Source organism: Ovis aries, unplaced genomic scaffold (assembly GCF_016772045.2).
Source record: "Ovis aries strain OAR_USU_Benz2616 breed Rambouillet unplaced genomic scaffold, ARS-UI_Ramb_v3.0 scaffold_144, whole genome shotgun sequence".
Taxonomy (NCBI): Eukaryota; Metazoa; Chordata; class Mammalia; order Artiodactyla; family Bovidae; genus Ovis; species Ovis aries.
In genome coordinates this window covers 83,333-99,871 of record NW_024599805.1, presented here as the reverse complement: position 1 = coordinate 99,871, position 16,539 = coordinate 83,333, and positions in this window count along the sequence as shown.

Here is a 16,539-nt window from a genome sequence, read left to right as displayed (position 1 = left end):
CACCTGCCGCAACTCGAGAAAATCCAGGAGGTTTTGCCCTCCAGGCGAGATGAGGCCCATTTCCGCTGAGGCTTCTCGAGGCTAATCACATCTAACCACTGGAACTTCCAAAGGGTCCTTCACACCCTTGCTGCAACTCAAGAAGTTCCCCGACATACCCGTCTCCACTCGAGAGGAAGCACGAGGGTCCCGCACACATCCAGGGAGCCCTGCTTCCGCCTCCTAGCTCGAGATGAGGGATCCTTTCCTGTTTCGTAGGGAAAGAATTCCCGCGCTCCTGCCGCATCTCAAGAGGAGGCGCTTCCACGGAAAAGGCGTAGAGGAACTCCAGGGTCGTGCCACCATTCCAAGAGTCCCCAGATGTGTCAGTCCATTCCAGAGGAACCTGTTTTCCTGCACTGCCTTGACGTTCAAGCCGAGGATCGACTCCCACCACGTGTGCACGGGACAGCCCTGTGGGAAAGCCTGGGAAAGCCTCGTGGGAAAGACTCGAGGAAAACCATAGATCCTTTGATCCACGCGGCGGACTGCGTGACACTGCTGCTACCGCTCTGGAGGAAAGCGCAAGTGCATGCCCGCATTCGAGACGAGGACTGACACCCCTGGGGAGACTCCAGAAGTACCCCAAGATCCATGTCAGCACTGGAGAGGAATCCTCAGGTTCCGGCCCCGACTCCACACAAGGCCTTAGGCCCCGGCATCGACGGGAGAGAATCCCGAGAGACCCCTGGGGAACTCGCATGGGGACTGTCCTTTCCTGAGGCCACCAGAGCGGTCCCTGAGGGCCCCGTCGTAAGTCGAGAGCACCTGCCGCAACTCGAGAAAATCCAGGAGGTTTTGCCCTCCAGGCGAGATGAGGCCCATTTCCGCTGAGGCTTCTCGAGGCTAATCACATCTAACCACTGGAACTTCCAAAGGGTCCTTCACACCCTTGCTGCAACTCAAGAAGTTCCCGACATACCGTCTCCACTCGAGAGGAAGCACGAGGGTCCCGCACACATCCAGGGGAGCCCTGCTTCCGCCTCCTAGCTCGAGATGAGGGATCCTTTCCTGTTTCGTAGGGAAAGAATTCGCCGGCTCCTGCCGCATCTCAAGAGGAGGCGCTCCACAGGAAAGGCGAGAGGAACTCCAGGGTCGTGCCACCATTCCAAGAGTCCCCCAGATGTGTCAGTCCATTCCAGAGGAACCTGTTTTCCCTGCACTGCCTTGACGTTCAAGCCGAGGATCGACTCCCACCACGTGTGCACGTGGGACAGCCCTGTGGGAAAGTCTCGTGGGAAAGACTCGAGGGAAAACCATAGATCCTTTGATCCACGCGGCGGACTGCGTGACACTGCTGCTACCGCTCTGGAGGAAAGCGCAAGTGCATGCCCGCATTCGAGACGAGGACTGACTCCCCTGGGGAGACTCCAGAAGTACCCCAAGATCCATGTCAGCACTGGAGAGGAATCCTCAGGTTCCGGCCCCGACTCCACACAAGGTCTTAGGCCCGGCATCAACGGGAGAGGAATCCCGAGAGGCCCCGAGGAACTCGCATGGGGACTGGCCTTTCCTGAGGCAACGAGAGCGGGTCCCTGAGGGCCCCGTCGTAAGTCGAGAGCACCTGCCGCAACTCGAGAAAATCCAGGAGGTTTTGCCCTCCAGGCGAGATGAGGCCCATTTCCGCTGAGGCTTCTCGAGGCCAATCACATCTAACCACTGGAACTTCCAAAGGGTCCTTCACACCCTTGCTGCAACTCAAGAAGTTCCCCGACATACCCGTCTCCACTCGAGAGGAAGCACGAGGGTCCCGCACACATCCAGGGGAGCCCCGCTTCCGCCTCCTAGCTCGAGATGAGGGATCCTTTCCTGTTTCGTAGGGAAAGAATTCCCCGCTTCCCGTCGCATCTCAAGAGGAGGCGCTCCACAGGAAAGGCGAGAGGAACTCCAGGGTCGTGCCACCATTCCAAGAGTCCCCAGATGTGTCAGTCCATTCCAGAGGAACCTGTTTTCCTGCACTGCCTTGACGTTCAAGCCGAGGATCGACTCCCACCACGTGTGCACGGGACAGCCCCTGGGAAAGCCTCGTGGGAAAGACTCGAGGGAAACCATAGATCCTTTGATCCACGCGGCGGACTGCGTGACACTGCTGCTACCGCTCTGGAGGAAAGCGCAAGTGCATGCCCGCATTCGAGACGAGGACTGACTCCCTGGGGAGACTCCAGAAGTACCCCAAGATCCATGTCAGCACTGGAGAGGAATCCTCAGGTTCCGGCCCCGACTCCACACAAGGTCTTAGGCCCGGCATCGACGGGAGAGGAATCCCAGAGGCCCCGAGGAACTCGCATGGGGACTGGCCTTCCTGAGGCCACCAGAGCGGGTCCCTGAGGTCCCCGTCGTAAGTCGAGAGCACCTGCCGCAACTCGAGAAAATCCAGGAGGTTTTGCCCTCCAGGCGAGATGAGGCCCATTTCCGCTGAGGCTTCTCGAGGCTAATCACATCTAACCACTGGAACTTCCAAAGGGTCCTTCACACCCTTGCTGCAACTCAAGAAGTTCCTGACATACCGTCTCCACTCGAGAGGAAGCACGAGGGTCCCGCACACATCCAGGGAGCCCCGCTTCCGCCTCCTAGCTCGAGATGAGGGATCCTTTCCTGTTTCGTAGGGAAAGAATTCCCGGCGTTCCTGCCGCATCTCAAGAGGAGGCGCTCCACAGGAAAGGCGAGAGGAACTCCAGGGTCGTGCCACCATTCCAAGAGTCCCCAGATGTGTCAGTCCATTCCAGAGGAACCTGTTTTCCTGCACTGCCTTTGACGTTCAAGCGAGGATCGACTCCCACCACGTGTGCACGTGGGACAGCCCTGTGGGAAAGCCTCGTGGGAAAGCCTCGTGGGAAAGACTCGAGGGAAAACCATAGATCCTTTGATCCACGTGGCGGACTGCGTGACACTGCTGCTACCGCTCTGGAGGAAAGCGCAAGTGCATGCCCGCATTCGAGACGAGGACTGACTCCCCTGGGGAGACTCCAGAAGTACCCCAAGATCCATGTCAGCACTGGAGAGGAATCCTCAGGTTCCGGCCCCGATCCACACAAGGTCTTAGGCCCCGGCATCGACGGGAGAGGAATCCCGAGAGGCCCCCGAGGAACTCAGCATGGGGACTGGCCTTCCTGAGGCCACCAGAGCGGGTCCCTGAGGTCCCTGTCGTAAGTCGAGAGCACCTGCCGCAACTCGAGAAAATCCAGGAGGTTTTGCCCTCCAGGCGAGATGAGGCCCATTTCCGCTGAGGCTTCTCGAGGCTAATCACATCTAACCACTGGAACTTCCAAAGGGTCCTTCACACCCTTGCTGCAACTCAGGATGTTCCCGACATACCCGTCTCCACTCGAGAGGAAGCACGAGGGTCCCGCACACATCCAGGGGAGCCCTGCTTCCGCCTCCTAGCTCGAGATGAGGGATCCTTTCCTGTTTCGTAGGGAAAGAATTCCCGGCGTTCCCGCCGCATCTCAAGAGGAGGCGCTCCACAGGAAAGGCGAGAGGAACTCCAGGGTCGTGCCACCATTCCAAGAGTCCCCCAGATGTGTCAGTCCATTGCAGAGGAACCTGTTTTCCCTGCACTGCCTTGACGTTCAAGCCGAGGATCGACTCCCACCACGTGTGCACGTGGACAGCCCTGTGGGAAAGCCTCGTGGGAAAGCCTCGTGGGAAAGACTCGAGGGAAACCATAGATCCTTGGATCCACGCGGCGGACTGCGTGACACTGCTGCTACCGCTCTGGAGGAAAGCGCAAGTGCATGCCCGCATTCGAGACGAGGACTGACTCCCCTGGGGAGACTCCAGAAGTACCCCAAGATCCATGTCAGCACTGGAGAGGAATCCTCAGGTTCCGGCCCAGACTCCACACAAGGTCTTAGGCCCCGGCATCGACGGGAGAGGAATCCCGAGAGGCCCCCGAGGAACTCGCATGGGGACTGGCCTTTCCTGAGGCCACCAGAGCGGGTCCCTGAGGTCCCCGTCGTAAGTCGAGAGCACCTGCCGCAACTCGAGAAAATCCAGGAGGTTTTGCCCTCCAGGCGAGATGAGGCCCATTTCCGCTGAGGCTTCTCGAGGCTAATCACATCTAACCACTGGAACTTCCAAAGGGTCCTTCACACCCTTGCTGCAACTCAAGAAGTTCCCCGACATACCCGTCTCCACTCGAGAGGAAGCACGAGGGTCCCGCACACATCCAGGGGAGACCGTTTTCCGCCTCCTAGCCCGAGATGAGGGATCCTTTCCTGTTTCGTAGGGAAAGAATTCCCGGCGTCCTGCCGGATCTCAAGAGGAGGCGCTCCACAGGAAAGGCGAGAGGAACTCCAGGGTCGTGCCACCATTCCAAGAGTCCCCAGATGTGTCAGTCCATTCCAGAGGAACCTGTTTTCCTGCACTGCCTTGACGTTCAAGCCGAGGATCGACTCCCACCACGTGCACGTGGGACAGCCCGTGGGAAAGCCTCGTGGGAAAGACTCGAGGGAAAACCATAGAACATTTGAACCACACAGCGGACTGCGTGACACTGCTGCTACCGCTCTGGAGGAAAGCGCAAGTGCATGCCCGCATTCGAGACGAGGACTGACTCCCCTGGGGAGACTCCAGAAGTACCCCAAGATCCATGTCAGCACTGGAGATGAATCCTCAGGTTCCGGCCCCGACTCCACACAAGGTCTTAGGCCCCGGCATCGAAGGCAGAGGAATCCCGAGAGGCCCCGCGGAACTCGCATGGGGACTGGCCTTTCCTGAGGCCACCAGAGCGGGTCCCTGAGGTCCCCCTCGTAAGTCGAGAGCACCTGCCGCAACTCGAGAAAATCCAGGAGGTTTTGCCCTCCAGGCGAGATGAGGCCCATTTCCGCTGAGGCTTCTCGAGGCTAATCACATCTAACCACTGGAACTTCCAAAGGGTCCTTCACACCCTTGCTGCAACTCAAGAAGTTCCCCGACATACCCGTCTCCACTCGAGAGGAAGCACGAGGGTCCCGCACACATCCAGGGGAGCCCTTTCCGCCTCCTAGCTCGAGATGAGGGATCCTTTCCCTGTTTCGTAGGGAAAGAATTCCCGGCGTTCCTGCCGCATCTCAAGAGGAGGCGCTCCACAGGAAAGGCGAGAGGAACTCCAGGGTCGTGCCACCATTCCAAGAGTCCCCCAGATGTGTCAGTCCATTCCAGAGGAACCTGTTTTCCCTGCACTGCCTTGACGTTCAAGCCGAGGATCGACTCCCACCACGTGTGCACGTGGGACAGCCCTGTGGGAAAGCTTCGTGGGAAAGCCTCGTGGGAAAGACTCGAGGGAAAACCATAGATCCTTTGATCCACGCGGCGGACTGCGTGACACTGCTGCTACCGCTCTGGAGGAAAGCGCAAGTGCATGCCCGCATTCGAGACGAGGACTGACTCCCCTGGGGAGACTCCAGAAGTACCCCAAGATCCATGTCAGCACTGGAGAGGAATCCTCAGGTTCCGGCCCCGACTCCACACAAGGTCTTAGGCCCCGGCATCGACGGGAGAGGAATCCCGAGAGGCCCCCTAGGAACTCGCATAGGGACTGGCTTTCCTGGGACCACCAGAGCGGGTCCCTGAGGTCCCCGTCGTAAGTCGAGAGCACCTGCCGCAACTCGAGAAAATCCAGGAGGTTTTGCCCTCCAGGCGAGATGAGGCCCATTTCCGCTGAGGCCTCTCGAGGCTAATCACATCTAACCACTGGAACTTCCAAAGGGTCCTTCACACCCTTGCTGCAACTCAAGAAGTTCCCGACACCCGTCTCCACTCGAGAGGAAGCACGAGGGTCCCGCACACATCCAGGGGAGCCCTGCTTCCGCCTCCTAGCTCGAGATGAGGGATCCTTTCCTGTTTCGTAGGGAAAGAATTCCGGCTCCTGCCGCATCTCAAGAGGAGGCGCTCCACAGGAAAGGCGAGAGGAACTCCAGGGTCGTGCCACCATTCCAAGAGTCCCCAGATGTGTCAGTCCATTCCAGAGGAACCTGTTTTCCTGCGCTGCCTTGACGTTCAAGCCGAGGATCGACTCCCACCACGTGTGCACGTGGGACAGCCCTGTGGGAAAGCCTCGTGGGAAAGACTCGAGGAAAACCATAGATCCTTTGATCCACGGCGGACTGCGTGACACTGCTGCTACCGCTCTGGAGGAAAGCGCAAGTGCATGCCCGCATTCGAGACGAGGACTGGACTCTGGGGGAGACTCCCAGAAGCACCCCAAGATCCATGTCAGCACTGGAGAGGAATCCTCAGGTTCCGGCCCCGACTCCACACAAGGTCTTAGGCCCGGCATCGACGGGAGAGGAATCCGAGAGGCCCCGAGGAACTCGCATGGGGACTGGCCTTCCTGAGGTTACTCAGAGCGGGTCCCTGAGGTCCCCGTAAGTCGAGAGCACCTGCCGCAACTCGAGAAAATCCAGGAGGTTTTGCCCTCCAGGCGAGATGAGGCCCATTTCCGCTGAGGCTTCTCGAGGCTAATCACATCTAACCACTGGAACTTCCAAAGGGTCCTTCACACCCTTGCTGCAACTCAAGAAGTTCCCCGACATACCCGTCTCCACTCGAGAGGAAGCACGAGGGTCCCGCACACATCCAGGGGAGCCCCGCTTCCGCCTCCTAGCTCGAGATGAGGGATCTTTCCCTGTTTCGTAGGGAAAGAATTCCCGGCGTTCACGTCGCATCTCAAGAGGAGGCGCTCCCCACAGGAAAGGCGAGAGGAACTCCAGGGTCGTGCCACCATTCCAAGAGTCCCCCAGATGTGTCAGTCCATTCCAGAGGAACCTGTTTTCCCTGCACTGCCTTGACGTTCAAGCCGAGGATCGACTCCCACCACGTGTGCACGTGGGACAGCCCTGTGGGAAAGCCTCGTGGGAAAGCCTCGTGGGAAAGACTCGAGGGAAAACCATAGATCCTTTGAGCCACGCGGCGGACTGCGTGACACTGCTGCTACCGCTCTGGAGGAAAGCGCAAGTGCATGCCCGCATTCGAGACGAGGACTGACTCCCCTGGGGAGACTCCAGAAGTACCCCAAGATCCATGTCAGCACTGGAGAGGAATCCTCAGGTTCCGCCCGACCCACACAAGGTCTCAGGCCCCGGCATCGACGGGAGAGGAATCCCGAGAGGCCCCGAGGAACTCGCATGGGGACTGGCCTTCCTTGAGGCTACTCAGAGCGGGTCCCTGAGGCCCCGTCGTAAGTCGAGAGCACCTGCCGCAACTCGAGAAAATCCAGGAGGTTTTGCCCTCCAGGCGAGATGAGGCCCATTTCCGTTGAGGCTTCTTGAGGCTAATCACATCTAACCACTGGAACTTCCAAAGGGTCCTTCACACCCTTGCTGCAACTCAAGAAGTTACCCGACATACCCGTCTCCACTCGAGAGGAAGCACGAGGGTCCCGCACACATCCAGGGGAGAGCCCTGCTTCCGCCTCCTAGCTCGAGATGAGGGATCCTTTCCTGTTTCGTAGGGAAAGAATTCCCGGCTCCTGCCGCATCTCAAGAGGAGGCGCTCCACAGGAAAGGCGAGAGGAACTCCAGGGTCGTGCCACCATTCCAAGAGTCCCCAGATGTGTCAGTCCATTCCAGAGGAACCTGTTTTCCTGCACTGCCTTGACGTTCAAGCCGAGGGATCGACTCCCACCACGTGTGCACGTGGGACAGCCCTGTGGGAAAGCCTCCTGGGAAAGCCTCGTGGGAAAGACTCGAGGGAAAACCATAGATCCTTTGATCCACGCGGCGGACTGCGTGACACTGCTGCTACCGCTCTGGAGGAAAGCGCAAGTGCATGCCCGCATTCGAGACGAGGACTGACTCCCCTGGGGAGACTCCAGAAGTACCCCAAGATCCATGTCAGCACTGGAGAGGAATCCTCAGGTTCCGGCCCCGACTCCACACAAGGTCTTAGGCCCCGGCATCGACGGGAGAGGGATCCCGAGAGACCCCCGAGGAACTCGCATGGGGACTGGCCTTTCCTGAGGCCACCAGAGCGGGTCCCTGAGGTCCCCGTCGTAAGTCGAGAGCACCTGCCGCAACTCGAGAAAATCCAGGAGGTTTTGCCCTCCAGGCGAGATGAGGCCCATTTCCGCTGAGGCTTCTCGAGGCTAATCACATCTAACCACTGGAACTTCCAAAGGGTCCTTCACACCCTTGCTGCAACTCAAGAAGTTCCCCGACATACCCGTCTCCACTCGAGAGGAAGCACGAGGGTCCCGCACACATCCAGGGGAGCCCTGTTTCCGCCCTCCTAGCTCGGAGATGAGGGATCCTTTCCTGTTTCGTAGGGAAAGAATTCCCGGCGTTCCTGCCGCATCTCAAGAGGAGGCGCTCCACAGGAAAGGCGAGAGGAACTCCAGGGTCGTGCCACCATTCCAAGAGTCCCCAGATGTGTCAGTCCATTCCAGAGGAACCTGTTTTCCTGCACTGCCTTGACGTTCAAGCCGAGGATCGACTCCCACCACGTGTGCACGGGACAGCCCTGTGGGAAAGCCTCGGGAAAGCCTCGTGGGAAAGACTCGAGGAAACCATAGATCCTTTGATCCACGGGCGGACTGCGTGACACTGCTGCTACCGCTCTGGAGGAAAGCGCAAGTGCATGCCCGCATTCGAGACGAGGACTGACTCCCTGGGGAGACTCCAGAAGTACCCCAAGATCCATGTCAGCACTGGAGAGGAATCCTCAGGTTCCGGCCCTGACTCCACACAAGGTCTTAGGCCCGGCATCACGGGAGAGGAATCCCGAGAGGCCCCGAGGAACTCGCATGGGACTGGCCTTCCTGAGGCCACCAGAGCGGGTCCCTGAGGTCCCCGTCGTAAGTCGAGAGCACCTGCCGCAACTCGAGAAAATCCAGGAGGTTTTGCCCTCCAGGCGAGATGAGGCCCATTTCCCCAGAGGCTTCTCGAGGCCAATCACATCTAACCACTGGAACTTCCAAAGGGTCCTTCACACCCTTGCTGCAACTCAAGAAGCTCCCCGACATAGCCGTCTCCACTCGAGAGGAAGCACGAGGGTCCCGCACACATCCAGGGGAGCCCCCGCTTCCGCCCCCTCCTAGCTCGAGATGAGGGATCCTTTCCTGTTTCGTAGGGAAAGAATTCCCGGCGCTCCTGGCCGCATCTCAAGAGGAGGCGCTCCACAGGAAAGGCGAGAGGAACTCCAGGGTCGTGCCACCATTCCAAGAGTCCCCCAGATGTGTCAGTCCATTCCAGAGGAACCTGTTTTCCCTGCACTGCCTTGACGTTCAAGCCGAGGATCGACTCCCACCACGTGTGCACGTGGGACAGCCCTGTGGGAAAGCCTCGTGGGAAAGACTCGAGGGAAAATCATAGATCCTTTGATTCACGCGGCGGACTGCCTGACACTGCTGCTACCGCTCTGGAGGAAAGCGCAAGTGCATGCCCGCATTCGAGACGAGGACTGACTGCCCTGGGGAGACTCCAGAAGTACCCCAAGATCCATGTCAGCACTGGAGAGGAATCCTCAGGTTCCGGCCCGACTCCACACAAGGTCTTAGCCCCGGCATCGACGGGAGAGGAATCCGAGAGGCCCCGAGGAACTCGTATGGGACTGGCCTTCCTGAGGCCACCAGAGCGGGTCCCTGAGGTCCCCGTCGTAAGTCGAGAGCACCTGCCGCAACTCGAGAAAATCCAGGAGGTTTTGCCCTCCAGGCGAGATGAGGCCCATTTCCGCTGAGGCTTCTCGAGGCTAATCACATCTAACCACTGGAACTTCCAAAGGGTCCTTCACACCCTTGCTGCAACTCAAGAAGTTCCCCGACATACCCGTCTCCACTCGAGAGGAAGCACGAGGGTCCCGCACACATCCAGGGAGCCCCGTTTCCGCCTCCTAGCTCGAGATGAGGGATCCTTTCCTGTTTCGTAGGGGAAAGAATTCCTGCCCCGCATCTCAAGAGGAGGCGCTCCACAGGAAAGGCGAGAGGAACTCCAGGGTCGTGCCACCATTCCAAGAGTCCCCAGATGTGTCAGTCCATTCCAGAGGAACCTGTTTTCCTGCACTGCCTTGACGTTCAAGCCGAGGATCGACTCCCACCACGTGTGCACGGGACAGCCCTGTGGGAAAGCCTCGTGGGAAAGCCTCGGGAAAGACTCGAGGGAAAACCATAGATCCTTTGATCCACGCGGCAGAATGCGTGACACTGCTGCTACCGCTCTGGAGGAAAGCGAAAGTGCATGCCCGCTTTCGAGACGAGGACTGACTCCCCTTGGGAGACTCCAGAAGTACCCCAAGATCCATGTCAGCTCTGGAGAGGAATCCTCAGGTTCCGGCCCCGACTCCACACAAGGTCTTAGGCCCCGACATCGACGGGAGAGGAATCCCGAGAGGACCCCGAGGAACTGGTATGGGGACTGGCCTTCCTGAGGCCACCAGAGCGGGTCCCTGAGGGCCCCGTCGTAAGTCGAGAGCACCTGCCACAACTCGAGAAAATCCAGGAGGTTTTGCCCTCCAGGCGAGATGAGGCCCATTTCCGCTGAGGCTTCTGGAGGCTAATCACATCTAACCACTGGAACTTCCAAAGGGTCCTTCACACCCTTGCTGCAACTCCAGAAGTTCCCGACATACCCGTGTCCACTCGAGAGGAAGCACGAGGGTCCCGCACACATCCAGGGGAGCCCTGCTTCCGCCTCCTAGCTCGAGATGAGGGATCCTTTCCTGTTTCGTAGGGAAAGAATTCCCGCGCTCCCGTCGCATCTCAAGAGGAGGCGCTCCACAGGAAAGGCGAGAGGAACTCCAGGGTCGTGCCACCATTCCAAGAGTCCCCAGATGTGTCAGTCCATTCCAGAGGAACCTGTTTTCCTGCACTGCCTTGACGTTCAAGCCGAGGATCGACTCCCACCACGTGTGCACGTGGGACAGCCCTGTGGAAAGCCTCGTGGAAAGCCTCGTGGGAAAGACTCGAGGGAAACCATAGATCCTTTGATCCACGCGGCGGACTGCGTGACACTGCTGCTACCGCTCTGGAGGAAAGCGCAAGTGCATGCCCGCATTCGAGACGAGGACTGACTCCCTGGGGAGACTCCAGAAGTACCCCAAGATCCATGTCAGCACTGGAGAGGAATCCTCAGGTTCCGGCCCCGACCCACACAAGGTCTTAGGCCCCGGCATCGACGGGAGAGAAATCCCGAGAGGCCCCGGTGGAACTCGCATGGGGACTGGCCTTTCCTGAGGCCACCAGAGCGGGTCCCTGAGGTCCCCGTCGTAAGTCGAGAGCACCTGCCGCAACTCGAGAAAATCCAGGAGGTTTTGCCCTCCAGGCGAGATGAGGCCCATTTCCGCTGAGGCTTCTCGAGGCTAATCACATCTAACCACTGGAACTTCCAAAGGGTCCTTCACACCCTTGCTGCAACTCAAGACGTTCCCGACATACCCGTCTCCACTCGAGAGGAAGCACGAGGGTCCCGCACACATCCAGGGGAGCCCCTGCTCGCCCTCCTAGCCCGAGATGAGGGATCCTTTCCTGTTTCGTAGGGAAAGAATTCCCGGGGCTCCCGTCGCATCTCAAGAGGAGGCGCTCCACAGGAAAGGCGAGAGGAACTCCAGGGTCGTGCCACCATTCCAAGAGTCCCCCAGATGTGTCAGTCCATTCCAGAGGAACCTGTTTTCCCTGCACTGCCTTGACGTTCAAGCCGAGGATCGACTCCCACCACGTGTGCACGTGGGACAGCCCTGTGGGAAAGCCTCGGGAAAGCCTCGTGGGAAAGACTCGAGGAAAACCATAGATCCTTTGATCCACGGGCGGACTGCGTGACACTGCTGCTACCGCTCTGGAGGAAAGCGCAAGTGCATGCCCGCATTCGAGACGAGGACTGACTCCCATGGGGAGACTCCAGAAGTACCCCAAGATCCATGTCAGCACTGGAGAGGAATCCTCAGGTTCCGGCCCCGACTCCACACAAGGTCTTAGGCCCCGGCATCGACGGGAGAGGAATCCCGAGAGGCCCCCGAGGAACTCGCATGGGGACTGGCCTTCCTGAGGCCACCAGAGCGGGTCCCTGAGGTCCCCGTCGTAAGTCGAGAGCACCTGCCGCAACTCGAGAAAATCCAGGAGGTTTTGCCCTCCAGGCGAGATGAGGCCCATTTCCGCTGAGGCTTCTCGAGGCTAATCACATCTAACCACTGGAACTTCCAAAGGGTCCTTCACACCCTTGCTGCAACTCAAGAAGTTCCCGACATACCCGTCTCCACTCGAGAGGAAGCACGAGGGTCCCACACACATCCAGGGGAGCCCTGCTTCCGCCTCCTAGCTCGAGATGAGGGATCCTTTCCTGTTTCGTAGGGAAAGAATTCCCGCGGCCTGCCGCATCTCAAGAGGAGGCGCTCCACAGGAAAGGCGAGAGGAACTCCAGGGTCGTGCCACCATTCCAAGAGTCCCCAGATGTGTCAGTCCATTCCAGAGGAACCTGTTTTCCTGCACTGCCTTGACGTTCAAGCCGAGGATCGACTCCCACCACGTGTGCACGGGACAGCCCTGTGGGAAAGCCTCGTGGAAAGCCCCGGAAAGACTCGAGGAAAACCATAGATCCTTTGATCCACGCGGCGGACTGCGTGACACTGCTGCTACCGCTCTGGAGGAAAGCGCAAGTGCATGCCCGCATTCGAGACGAGGACTGACTCCGCTGGGAGACTCCAGAAGTACCCCAAGATCCATGTCAGCACTGGAGAGGAATCCTCAGGTTCCGGCCCTGACTCCACACAAGGTCTTTGGCCCGGCATCGACGGGAGAGGAATCCCGAGAGGCCCCTGAGGAACTCGTATGGGGACTGGCCTTTCCTGAGGCTACCAGAGCGGGTCCCTTGAGGCCCCGTCAAGTCGAGAGCACCTGCCGCAACTCGAGAAAATCCAGGAGGTTTTGCCCTCCAGGCGAGATGAGGCCCATTTCCGCTGAGGCTTCTCGAGGCTAATCACATCTAACCACTGGAACTTCCAAAGGGTCCTTCACACCCTTGCTGCAACTCAAGAAGTTCCCCGACATACCCGTCTCCACTCGAGAGGAAGCACGAGGGTCCCGCACACATCCAGGGGAGCCCTGCTTCCGCCTCCTAGCTCGAGATGAGGGATCCTTTCCTGTTTCGTAGGGAAAGAATTCCCGGCGTTCCTGCCGCATCTCAAGAGGAGGCGCTCCACAGGAAAGGCGAGAGGAACTCCAGGGTCGTGCCACCATTCCAAGAGTCCCCAGATGTGTCAGTCCATTCCAGAGGAACCTGTTTTCCTGCACTGCCTTGACGTTCAAGCCGAGGATCGACTCCCACCACGTGTGCACGTGGGACAGCCCTGTGGGAAAGCCTCGTGGGAAAGCCTCGTGGAAAGACTCGAGGAAAACCATAGATCCTTTGATCCACGCGGCGGACTGCGTGACACTGCTGCTACCGCTCTGGAGGAAAGCGCAAGTGCATGCCCGCATTCGAGACGAGGACTGACTCCCTGGGGAGACTCCAGAAGTACCCCAAGATCCATGTCAGCACTGGAGAGGAATCCTCAGGTTCCGGCCCCGACCCACACAAGGTCTTAGGCCCCGGCATCGACGGGAGAGGAATCCCGAGAGGCCCCCGAGGAACTCGCATGGGGACTGGCCTTCCTGAGGCCACTAGAGCGGGTCCCTGAGGTCCCCGTCGAAGTCGAGAGCACCTGCCGCAACTCGAGAAAATCCAGGAGGTTTTGCCCTCCAGGCGAGATGAGGCCCATTTCCGCTGAGGCTTCTCGAGGCTAATCACATCTAACCACTGGAACTTCCAAAGGGTCCTTCACACCCTTGCTGCAACTCAAGAAGTTCCCGACATACCCGTCTCCACTCGAGAGGAAGCACGAGGGTCCCGCACACATCCAGGGGAGCCCCGTTTCCGCCCTCCTAGCTCGAGATGAGGGATCCTTTCCTGTTTCGTAGGGAAAGAATTCCCGGCCCTGCCGCATCTCAAGAGGAGGCGCTCCACAGGAAAGGCGAGAGGAACTCCAGGGTCGTGCCACCATTCCAAGAGTCCCCAGATGTGTCAGTCCATTCCAGAGGAACCTGTTTTCCTGCACTGCCTTGACGTTCAAGCCGAGGATCGACTCCCACCACGTGTGCACGTGGGACAGCCCTGTGGAAAGCCTCGTGGAAAGCCTCGGGAAAGACTCGAGGGAAAACCATAGATCCTTTGATCCACGCGGCGGACTGCGTGACACTGCTGCTACCGCTCTGGAGGAAAGCGCAAGTGCATGCCCGCATTCGAGACGAGGACTGACTTCCCTGGGGAGACTCCAGAAGTACCCCAAGATCCATGTCAGCACTGGAGAGGAATCCTCAGGTTCCGGCCCCGACTCCACACAAGGTCTTAGGCCCCGGCATCGACGGGAGAGGAATCCCGAGAGGCCCCCGAGGAACTCGCATGGGGACTGGCCTTCCTGAGGCCACCAGAGCGGGTCCCTGAGGTCCCCATCGTAAGTCGAGAGCACCTGCCGCAACTCGAGAAAATCCAGGAGGTTTTGCCCTCCAGGCGAGATGAGGCCCATTTCCGCTGAGGCTTCTCGAGGCTAATCACATCTAACCACTGGAACTTCCAAAGGGTCCTTCACACCCTTGCTGCAACTCAAGAAGTTCCCCGACATACCCGTCTCCACTCGAGAGGAAGCACGAGGGTCCCGCACACATCCAGGGGGAGCCCTGCTTCCGCCTCCTAGCTCGAGATGAGGGATCCTTTCCTGTTTCGTAGGGAAAGAATTCCCGGCGTTCCCGTCGCATCTCAAGAGGAGGCGCTCCACAGGAAAGGCGAGAGGAACTCCAGGGTCGTGCCACCATTCCAAGAGTCCCACAGATGTGTCAGTCCATTCCAGAGGAACCTGTTTTCCTGCACTGCCTTGACGTTCAAGCCGAGGATCGACTCCCACCACGTGTGCACGTGGGACAGCCCTGTGGGAAAGCCTCGTGGAAAGACTCGAGGGAAACCATAGATCCTTTGATCCACGCGGCGGACTGCGTGACACTGCTGCTACCGCTCTGGAGGAAAGCGCAAGTGCATGCCCGCATTCGAGACGAGGACTGACTCTCCTGGGGAGACTCCAGAAGTACCCCAAGATCCATGTCAGCACTGGAGAGGAATCCTCAGGTTCCGGCCCCGACTCCACACAAGGTCTTAGGCCCCGGCATCGACGGGAGAGGAATCCCGAGAGGCCCCCGAGGAACTCGCATGGGACTGGCCTTCCTGAGGCCACCAGAGCGGGTCCCTGAGGTCCCCGTCGTAAGTCGAGAGCACCTGCCGCAACTCGAGAAAATCCAGGAGGTTTTGCCCTCCAGGCGAGATGAGGCCCATTTCCGCTGAGGCTTCTCGAGGCTAATCACATCTAACCACTGGAACTTCCAAAGGGTCCTTCACACCCTTGCTGCAACTCAAGAAGTTCCCCGACATACCCGTCTCCACTCGAGAGGAAGCACGAGGGTCCCGCACACATCCAGGGAGCCCTGTTTCCGCCTCCTAGCTCGAGATGAGGGATCCTTTCCTGTTTCGTAGGGGAAAGAATTCCCGGCTCCTGCCGCATCTCAAGAGGAGGCGCTCCACAGGAAAGGCGAGAGGAACTCCAGGGTCGTGCCACCATTCCAAGAGTCCCCCAGATGTGTCAGTCCATTCCAGAGGAACCTGTTTTCCCTGCACTGCCTTGACGTTCAAACCGAGGATCGACTCCCACCACGTGTGCACGTGGGAAAGCCCTGTGGAAAGCCTCGTGGGAAAGACTCGAGGGAGAGACAGAGAACCCTTGCCCCACGTGGCGGACTGCGTGACACTGCTGCTACCGCTCTGGAGGAAAGCGCAAGTGCATGCCCGCATTCGAGACGAGGACTGACTCCCCTGGGGAGACTCCAGAAGTACCCCAAGATCCATGTCAGCACTGGAGAGGAATCCTCAGGTTCCGGCCCCGACTCCACACAAGGTCTTAGGCCCCGGCATCGACGGGAGAGGAATCCCGAGAGGCCCCCGAGGAACTCGCATGGGACTGGCCTTCCTGAGGCCACCAGAGCGGGTCCCTGAGGTCCCCGTCGTAAGTCCAGAGCACCTGCCGCAACTCGAGAAAATCCAGGAGGTTTTGCCCTCCAGGCGAGATGAGGCCCATTTCCGCTGAGGCTTCTCGAGGCTAATCACATCTAACCACTGGAACTTCCAAAGGGTCCTTCACACCCTTGCTGCAACTCAAGAATTTCCCCGACATACCCGTCTCCACTCGAGAGGAAGCACGAGGGTCCCGCACACATCCAGGGGAGCCCTGCTTCCGCCTCCTAGCTCGAGATGAGGGATCCTTTCCTGTTTCGTAGGGAAAGAATTCCCGGCGCTCCCACGCATCTCAAGAGGAGGCGCTCCACAGGAAAGGCGAGAGGAACTCCAGGGTCGTGCCACCATTCCAAGAGTCCCCAGATGTGTCAGTCCATTCCAGAGGAACCTGTTTTCCTGCACTGCCTTGACGTTCAAGCCGAGGATCGACTCCCACCACGTGTGCACGTGGGACAGCCCTGTGGAAAGCCTCGTGGAAAGCCTCGTGGGAAAGACTCGAGGGAAA